Source organism: Triplophysa rosa, linkage group LG16 (assembly GCF_024868665.1).
Source record: "Triplophysa rosa linkage group LG16, Trosa_1v2, whole genome shotgun sequence".
NCBI classification, from domain to species: Eukaryota; Metazoa; Chordata; class Actinopteri; order Cypriniformes; family Nemacheilidae; genus Triplophysa; species Triplophysa rosa.
In genome coordinates, this window is record NC_079905.1 from 12,972,576 (window position 1) to 12,983,347 (window position 10,772).

The following is a 10,772-nucleotide window of genomic DNA, read 5'->3' on the forward strand; positions in this document are numbered from 1 at the left end:
CATGACTAGACAAATGACTGGACACAGGACTGGACACCGTCTGCACCGGACTGGACATCGGCAGCACCACCGCACTGGACGCCGGCTGCACCGGACTGGATGCCGGCTGCACCGGACTGGATGCCGGCTGCACCGGACTGGACACTGGACAGGACATCGGCAGCACCACCGGACTGGACGCCGGCTGCACCGGACTGGATGCCGGCTGCACCGGACTGGACGCCGGCTGGATCACCGGAGTGGTAGCCAGCTGCACTGGACAGCACGTTCCCCCGTGACGCTCCTTCCTCCTTTTCCGCACCGCCGGGTCTGCAGCCATCTTTGGCGGACCCGTGGGGACCGGAGGTAGTTCAGCGTTGGGGGAACCCCCAGACGTCGTCCCCGAGTCCTTCCCTCCCCACTCGCCACGGTCTCCACCAGGAGAACCGGGAACCGTGGAGCTCCAGCCAGAGGGTTCTGAGTCCCCCCGGGCAGCGGCAGCCAGGACGAGACCCCCCGGGACGCTCGACCGTGGAGCGGAAGTTCCAAATGGAACTCCACTCCCAGGATCATCCCGGTTGGCCACGTACCTGACCATATCCGCGAACTCGAGAGGAGCCAGCAGCCTCTTCTCCGACGGTGTGAGGCGCCGGGTGAGGCAGCAGTTGAAGATTGTCTTCAACTCCGCATCACTGAACCCGGTCGCCTCTGCCACCGCCGAGAATGCTCTGGCGAACTCCCGGTCCCCATAACTCCCCTGGTGGAACCCCAGTAGCAAGTGGGCCAGGCCGGATCGGGGAGACGACGCCTTGCCGTCCTTGGGAGCCGCCTGCTGGGTTCGATAGGGGTCGGTCATTCTGTCATGAACAGTGGGGGAAAAGAACCCAATCGCAGGCAGGCGGGGATGAAGGGGTTAACAGAAGTTTATTTTTACAAAATAATAACAGAACACAAAACAAAAACCCACGATGGGGGCAAAACACAGGAACAAGAAAATCACACAAGTAACAGGGACGTAAACTGACTAAACACTAGACTCACATAAACTTAGACAAGGATTAAACTAAACTAACACTTACTACAAAGGACGAAACAGGAACAGGTGACACAGCTGGACATGACACGAGTACATACACATGCAATGACCGACACAGGACAATGAAACATGAGGGTATTATATAGGGAAGACAGACAAAGGATAACGACACGGGGCAGGTGTGGGTAATTAAACACTCAGGGAAAGATAACGAGGAAACGAGATGGCGGGAACAGAGACGAGACACTTGAGAGAACTTATATTATTGTCAAAAGGACAACAATATGTTTCTCTCCACACATAACCAAAGGCTTTGTCATGACTCTGCTACAGGACCAAGAAAAACATGACAAAATGAATCAGAACCATGACATGAGCAAAGGAAACCGGCGTGCGAGCGGAGAGATTCGCGCGCTCGTATTACAAGAATGCACTCTCACCTTGTAATAATGCGCTCGTGACATTTGTCATTAAAATAACGCCATACCCTGCGCATAAGAAAAAAGTCCCTGAGCACAAGAAAGAGATCTTCTGTGTTTTTTGTCCCCAAAAAGTGTGATTTATTGTTATTCATGTGTTATTGATCTACAGCAGTCATTTCTCATAAGAATATTAGCTAAAATTGTTTGTTTGGATTTACGTTGTCATGGAAACCAATAAGCTGTTAACTGCTCTATACAAAAAGCTGCCTGCCCTTTGTATTGTGCTATAGCAAATTATTTTTATAACAGGGCAATAATCAGAGGAAATGTTTACAAGGACCAATAAAAAATTTTATGAAAAAGAAATGTTGGAGCAAAGGTTTTCTTCTTTGACTCTTCTTTTGTTTACATCTTTGAAGGTTTGTGGAACTGACCGATTTACACTATTCATTTTCTCAGTTACTGTAGTCCAAGCCTTGTTTTTATTATGGTTTGCATTGTAATCGCTAACTTTGTTCATTTAAATGGACTTGGAAGCATTGTTTTACTCTAATATGTAAATATCTGCAGCAAAGAAAAGCTGGGTTAAGAGCCTACTGGCGGCCATTTTGTGTGAAGTCGTTCAGTGTCTTTTTTCACAAAGCTTTGATTTAGTCTGATTTAGACAACCATAAGCTTTTTTTACAGTCTTCTTCACTGACTTTAGTTAGTCAGATGAGTTATTTTACCAAACAACAGCAGTATTCACATCTATCATATGGACACAAAATCAATGCAATCAATTGCGTGCAATTCTTAGCTAAAAGGGCAAAGCAACCACTTTTAATAAATATTTGAAAATGTTTAAATATAAATTTTTCCAGTAGTTTAGGTTTTCTCATTTGTGGGTTCGCTTCTGATGTTAAGTGCGAATATTTGCGATTACAAAAATGTGTGATTCATTTGTTAGTTTTTTAATTGATTGACAGCACTGTAAAAAATACATGGAGATGAAGTTTTGGTTTGAGTCAAAATTATTTATTATGTGAGAAGAATGATTGAAGATTGAAGAGAAATAAAACCAACCCAGCTGTTTTTGAAATCATAGTTGAGTGCCCACTAGCCCGGGTATTGCTGCAGAATTTTACCAGCCTCTCAGATTTTTGCTATTCAAATACATAAAATAACTTCAGAGGCTTTATTTAAATCACAACTCAAATATTGTGATGACTTCTGTAAAATAAGACACATTTAATATTACTTTGAGCTGATATACAGTTCAGTATACAGATGCTTCACTTCTTAGCCTCTGTCCGCTACTGTTGTTCTGCATCACTACATCCTGCTTTTCTATTTTTGTTGTATTGCTGCACTTTTTAGGTTTGAAAATGTATGATTTTAGAGCAATATCAAAGCAATTGTATGACACAAAGTTGGTATATGGTGTCTGAGTTTGTTTGAATGTATTTCATTAGATGTATTTATCTAAACTCTTAATAGCATCTACTTTTGTGTATTGTTTCCATTCATATGAAATCTCCCAACTGTGGAACTTTCTTTCATAATAATTTTCCAGCTGTTCCTGAAAATTGCACACAAACCACTTCCAGTAAGGCAGCTCTGACAAGTCAGGGGTGATGCTCCACTCTGCATAAACACCTCCTGCAATTCTGTATTCTTTACATGGTGTCCACTGTCCCACATAAAACTTCTTATTAGTTGTCACTAAAGTTGTGCAAAAATCTGCGCCCAGACCTTCTGTAAAATCATAATAGCACCCATTAAGTCCATCCACCCGATGGAAAGGAACGCTGTGATCTTCATCATGGTTTTCTATCGAGTTGGTGCAGATAGCAGCACAGAAAGGGCACTGAACCCAACAGCACTGACAGAGGTGCTCAATCAAAATCTCATACGGTCTGTCCTTATTTTCCAGCTTTGCCGGGAATGTTTCTCTACTGCAGTTGCTGATTATGGCCGTTATTGAAGGAAGTTCTTTTCGTATCACATCTTCAAGGATGTTGAAATCGTCAATGCCATCCTGACTCACTCCACTGAGGTCCTTTACGGAGAATATCAGCACATCCGAGAGGTCCTGTGTGAAATGCTTTAACCACTCATCTATATCCTTACCGATTTCAGTGGCTTTATGAGCTGCTTTCATGATGTTCTGCTGCAGGAGTTCAGCGTTCTCTTTCATCATGGGCAAAACACTGGTCCTGAACTTGGCACCGATGTACTCCTCGACTATTTCATTGATGAAATTCTTAAAGTGTTTTTTGGGTTCATAAATGTACTCCATGTATTTGTCAAAGTCCTCGTTTTCTGCCAGCCTCTTCAGGATGTGTTTTTCTACTTTAGATCTGTTTCCATTCAGTGGTTCACAGTTTGTTTTCATTTCATTAGCCAGATATCTGGCAGTGTTTTTGTAGACACTGTTCTCAATGGGCTCTTTCAGTTTCTGACAGATGAACACACCAAAAATAGCAGCTGATGTTGCGCCTTGACAGTATTTCTGGAAAATACTGTAGTATTCTTGTCTCTTTTTTTCAAAATAGAAAACTGGATCATGGGATTCCCTGAACATTTTGTGCTGCTCCCTGAATGTCTTGTTTTGTCTCTTGAAGATGGACTGAAGTAAATCCAAGTAAAATTCATTTTTGAACGCATATTTCACACAAGATTCCTCATACTGTATTACTCTTGACTTGATGTAACCTGCGAGTTCTTGAATGTAGCCTTTGTTGTATCCCATCTTTGGTATGTTATATGACATGATCTTTTTTTCTGTCTGATGTGCAATGTCATTGACTAAGTTTCTCATTTGGGTTTCATCTTCTTTAGATAAAGTGTAGCCCAATTTTTCTTTAGTGGCTTTATAAGCGTTCACGACATGTCCTGTAATTCCAGTAGATTTCTTTAACTGGACATATTTTGCATAACCCAGCACATAGAAAATATTCTTGTTTCTACTATCCTCTTTCCAGGCATCTACAGGGCTACTTTTATAGATGTCGGTGTAGATTTGTTTCATGTCTCGCCATATGTTAATGTCTTTAATTGATGGAGTATTTGTGGTAATCGTCTTGAGACACTCTTTCCAAAAGGAATCAAACTCTCGTTTTAGGATTGCTTTATCATTTGCTTTATCTTTGAGTTTTATCGCAAGTTCTTTGCTCTTTTCAAAGAGAGTGTTTTCATGATTTGTCTTATGGGAATCAATCTTTTTCTTCAGGTCTCGCTGCTGAATAATATCATTCAACTTCCTCTTTGTTTCTCTCACAATGTTTTCTTCAAGCTCTTTGATTTTTATTTCAAATGATACTTGCCACTGTATCAAGATCTCTCTGTCCTTGTCTTTTTCAAAGAACTCTGACATTGATTGTTTTACTTTAGTACTTTTCTCTTGTAGTTGGCCTTGAAGATCAGTTGCTTCAACTTCATCGATGGCTTCATTTTCTATTCTGTTGTGTAGTTTACTTTCTATTTCCAGCATGGTACTGCGAAGGCTCCAGGACCACTTGCCGTATGCTGTCTCCAGTTTTCTATATGCAGCAATTTCCAGATAATTTCTGAAACTGAACACGAATCGTTCATTCAGCAAAGCCTCCCAAAGATCTTTAATACGATCTTTAATGCATGTCAGCATTATTCCATCTGATGTTGAGGCATTACAAAGAAAAGCTTTCTTAAGTTCTTTGATGTTTTCACAATATGATGGGTTTGGTGGAGCCATGGGTGGGCTTCCCTCCCAGAGCTGTGCAAAATATTTCACGTCCTTCTGTACATCAAAAGTGATGACTTCACTGAAACATTCAACATTACAGACTTCATCTTTAGCAGCAAGTTTTGTCATCTTATCCAGTGTCTCTTGTAGCCGTCTCCTTCCTTGTTTTTTTCTCCAGCTGTGTTGTCTGAAACATTCTGATGCACAAACATGCAGCTAGGAGTCTGTTTGACCTGCTTCATCCTCAGAAACGCCTGAACAATGATCTGAAGGGTATCCTGCATCTCAGATGGATTTTCTCCAAAGATATTAATCAAGGTCAGATTTCCAAGACCAACAACAAATGTTGCCATTACATTGTCATGATGTCTCGTAGACCTTCCCGCCAGTTCTGGAGCACGGAGTCCTTCAGTATCAACAACCAGAATATAGTCAAACTTCAGCTCTTTTCTCATCTACTCCGCCACTTTGACCAGCTGCATAAACGCTCCTCTAGTGCACCGGCCAGCACTGACAGCAAACTGCAAACCAAACATGGCATTCAGCATTGTGGATTTCCCAGAGCTCTGAACCCCTAAAACTGACAGAACAAAGACTCTCTGGTCTCCTAGTACCTTGGTGAGTTCATCTAGAACAGCAGTAATCCAAAGAAAAGGAACATGAGCGGCATCCCCATCCATCAGCTCCAGAGGAAATCCAGAGACCATCATCTCTGCTGCAAGACTCGGGAGAACAGAGTATCTGCACGGAAGGCCTTTTTTTTCTTTATTGACTGATGAACATGATTCATAGATCTGACCGATCTCTCTCACGATGTGTTCTAAACCAAAGGTTGCAGCTTGAAGTTCCTCTGCTATCTCATCGAGTTCTGTTTCTTCATCACTTACACTTGCTGACGTTGGTTGCCCATCTCTTTTAGCATTATCTTTCCTTTTTAAGACTTCTGACCACTTTTTATCATACTTGTAATGTAGCTCCGAAAGTTCAGTTGAAGTATACTCATCCAGGAGGATCGGGAGCCATTTAAGAAAAAAACACTTTTCATCTGGAGTTTTTGAAATCATTTCTTGAATGAAAAGCTTGACAAACGGACTAATATCACGTTCATGCTGCTGTGCACGTATTGTTTTTAACTCGACTTGTTTTCTGGGTATATCTGTTTCTATCACATATCCCTGATGTAGTTCTTTTATCTTCTGACACCAATTATGCCACAGAGTTCCTTGACAGGGCAGTACATTTTCTTTGATTTTGGTCAGACTCTCTCCCCTTAGTAATCTCATGATGTTCTCTGCTGCTGCTTTTCCTTTCTTGCAGCTTTCATCCTCATCTTCATCTACTCTATCTATGTGTTTGGACACATCTTCGAGTTTGAAAAGGGAAGTTGATTCTGATGGTGACATTGAGAGAAAATCATTTATAGCCTCTCTCAGTTCTTCTGATACATCTGCCTTATTTCTGCCTTTTAATCCAATTTTGTAAATGCCTGTTCTTGTTTTACTCTTAGTAGATTCATCCTCAGCAAAAAGGCAAATGAGTGGCTTTCGGGACAGGTTTGGGATCCTTGTTACACCTTTGACATTTTTGTCAAGCTTCGGTAAAAAAACAACGTTCACCGAAGCCATTTGAGTCAGGATTCCCAGCTGTTTCTCGTTGTCTTCTGCATCACCGTGGAGGTTACAGAACGCTACACAGTCTGTGAATGTGTCTGTGTTTTTTCCAGAAGGAGAGTACCAGGCGATCTCCACCACTCCATCCAACAGTAGTCTGGTTTTGCTGCTTCCTGAGCAGTGCCTGTGGAAAAACGTGTTGTGTTTCTCATTGATTAGACTGTTTATCAGTTGAGACTTGGATGAGGACAAAGTGTCAAACCTGAAGAAAAACACCATTGGAGTTTCTGCCTTATAGACTGACTGGATTTTCCTTATTATCTCATTGTTTTTATTTGTCATCTTCAGACCCTTGCTGATTTGTCTAAATGTCCAGAGAGGAAACTGAATCTGTTTTGTAAATGGATCAGGTACAAGCAGAGGAAGAGCATACTGACACTGTGAGAGTTTAGTGACCATCAACTGCTTTAGGAAATTCTCAGCACAATGAAACACGGCCATCTGAACATCCATTGGGTGAATAGCACCTGTCTTGTTTATACTTTCTGTAGACATAAAAAGTTCCTCAAGAACATCTACGTTACCCTTATCTTCAAGAGAGTCATTGTCTTTTTGTTGGTTGTTGGTATCTTTCATTTTAATGTTTCTTGCTCGGTAGTTCATCATCAGTAGTTTTTGTATGTAAGTCTGAACCAGCTCCTCCTCAGTACAAGACTCGTGTGACTGTAATGAATGTGCAGTTAGTTGAAGAACATCTGCAGCTCTCAGTTTACAGTCCTGCCTGTTATTAAGATGAAGTCTTTGAAATAGGTGTTCTATTTTTACCCAGGCTACATTTTCTTTGTTTTGATTCATTCCTGCACCGTCTGTTGAACACTTCTCAACCATTCTCTGAGAAATAAACACAATAGAAGAAATGTCTTTTAAGAAGGGAACAAGATGCTGTATCATGGTGTTGACTCTATGGGAGTGTTTCCGGTACACTTTGGTGTCTAAAGCATGCATTAAATCACACCTGTTTATAAACCTTAAAGACCCCCTGTGGTGAAAATCAAGTTTTTAATGTTGTTTATATGGTTATGTGGTGTTTTTAATGTGCTTTAAGACAAACCATGTGCAAATTTATCATTTTAAACCATTGCTGAGCATTTTCGCCATAAAACTGCAGTTTACCAAAGACAGTTTAAAAAAATGCACTTTGAAACCGCTCCGGTTAATGACATCATTAACCTATAACAAATCACATCCACTCATTTGACCCCTTTGGATCAGCAATTTGAGGCAAAGAATATGCAAAGATGGCGCATAGATTCGGGCTGAATCGGTCACTGCACTGCCATGCCAGCTCTCAGTTTCACTTTCAGTTTTAGCAGCGTCTGGAACTGACGAGTGTGAGTGAGTGGCGTGGTGGCTAATTTGCTAATTCATGTATCTGCGTATACTTAATGAAGCTGAGATGTAGAGTTACATTCAAACTAGTTTAAGGCAGGAGAAATTATTTCCACAGGAAAAAACGTTTTAAAATGTAATTTGGATTGTCAAAAATTAGTTTTAAGGGATACAATTATTGACCACAGGGGGACTTTAAAGGCCAGGTGAAGCATTTATTATAAATAGTTTATAAATATGGGTCATTCTCTTTTTAAAAATCATGCGCCCCAATAATCTTCAGTTAAAATCTGAAAATGCACTTCTGTCCTGTAATGACTGTCCATCTTAAATGACGTGTTATACAGCTTGGGCGGAGCATCCATTAACTCCTCCCCTTCAACTGTCAGTCTGCTGCCAGTTCCATTTCAAAATGCAACGGCTGTTTTTATACATCCCCCTCTTTTAAAAATAGATACAATTACTCTTTCTACATACATTATTCTATAAAACTGTGATGAAATATGTTTTCTAGAGATTTAGACCTTTCCAACGATATAAGGCTTGTCACAATAAGATAAGAATTCCCATGCCAAATCTTGAAGTAAATCAGCTGTCCCGTATACGGGACGGTGCCAGGTAAGGGGTTTGTCAAAATGATTTCATTCAAGCTTCCTACCTGTATTCCCACACTTTAACACTTACCCTAGGGACTTCTCCTGTTATAGCATGGAATACGCCATGACATTCTTCATTACTGTTTGTGGGTTGATCTTGTGCTAGAAAGAAAATAATTACATTTTGTAATATGTGTCATGTTTCTTGATGCAGAAAACCAAATCTGTGTACTTACTCTTTTTAAGCTTTCTGGTTTTCTGACCTCCTCTCTTTCTTATCTCTTTCTTAACCGTGTTGTACATCTCTCTAGTGTAGCCTTGCTGTTTATTGTCAAACAACAGGTGTTCAATGCCAATCATCAGTTTGCTCAACTCTGATTGGTTGTTCATGATTTTGTTGCAGGTATAATATCTGCTTCCACATTTCTCATACAGCTGCTCCAGAACAATGTTGTTCTTCAGGTCATCTATTATAGACTCACTCTCTTCCTGTTGCTCATAGGTGAAGAGAATTATTGCAAACTCAGTAACTCTGTCACCAAAAACTTCCTGGAGCCATTCAATGCCCATCTTATCAGCATCTGTTAAATGGCCCAGTTGCACAACAAATATGAAGGCATGGATTTCATTTTCATGTGCTAGTTGACCAAAGAGATGATCCAAAGAGTAACTGTGATGTTCAGTCTCATGTAAGCCAATTATGTTGGTCACTGAGACACGGCGTGTTGATATCTTCACCTGTACAGTATCAATCTTGGGTGTTTCTGCATTTCCAAAGTGCACTTCTTTCCCAAGTAGTATATTATCATCCCCATACTGGACTGCAGCAGAGTTTCCAAATAGTACAACGGTCAGATTCTGATCTAGAATAAAGCAACAAAGGAATTGCTTCTAATTCACCAAGAACCAGAGGTGTGTTTAGTTAATGGTTTTAATCACGAGGTATGGTTGTGTTTTCTTACCCATGTCTGATTGTTCAGATGTTTTACTCTTGCCTGCATGAACATTAAGTTTGAAGTTTCATCTGATAGTTCCTCTGTGTATTTATGAGATATGAATTAAAATATTGTTATTCAGAAATAGTCATGGTATAGTCAGTGGAGCTAAGACTGCAGCTCTTAAATACTGCAAATACTGTACAACATAGGAACAACAAATGACACAGGACCCTGAAACACTGGGGTTTGAATAGACAGAGAACAAAAAAGATAATGAGACACAGTAAAAAGCAATAACACATGGGTCTGGGCAAAAGATTTTAAGAAATGCAGTTCTGATACAATGACAATGGTCCTGGAAGGAGTGCCCTCAGGTGTATATGCAGGACACTCCAACTAGTGATCGTGACAGTATGTGATTTACCTAAATCAAGGGAATGGGGTTTATAAAACTTGAGCACAGTTTATTTAAATTGAGTGAATGAATTAGCAACACATATTATGCTCACATATTACTAAATAATGCGCACAATATATATATATTTTTCGCGGGGCGCCGTACAGTTTGTTTCCTTTAGTTTTTGTTTCAAAGTGCTGTAGGGGAATTTTGACATACTACTCCCTGCCATACTTTTTCAGTTTGTTGATGTTTGTAGGCTTAAAGCACATTTCACGTTAACTATAGACAGTTTCAGCGACAACAACATAAACAAAATCTCCCAAACTTAACCTCCGCAATTATCAACAACTTTAGAGTAGTTTTAATTGAATTTAATACAATTGATATACAATAAAATGTTAATATAAATTAAATATAAAATCAAATGTTATATTATAACCAGACCGGAATTTAACTTTGGGCCAAGTGCGTGTGTCCAATGAAAGGTCTACGTATATTCAGAAAAAGTTTTTAAAAACCTTTCTTTCTTTCGTTCTTTTTTGCCCTTTGGTCTGTAACAGTCCTATAAATGTCTTGAAAATTTTGTAAATGCATTTATAAAAATGTACACACTCCAAAAGCATTATACAATTAAAAGCAATAATGTCAAACCTGAGTGCAGAAGTCTTTCACTGCATCATCTTCCTAATACCAAAC

At 40.1% G+C, this 10,772-nt stretch overlaps 1 pseudogene; it reads right to left on the bottom strand.

Annotated features, from left to right (window-relative positions):
* Positions 1-2,325: 2,325 nt before the first annotated feature.
* On the bottom strand, positions 2,326-10,772 carry LOC130566522 (interferon-induced very large GTPase 1-like; annotated as a pseudogene).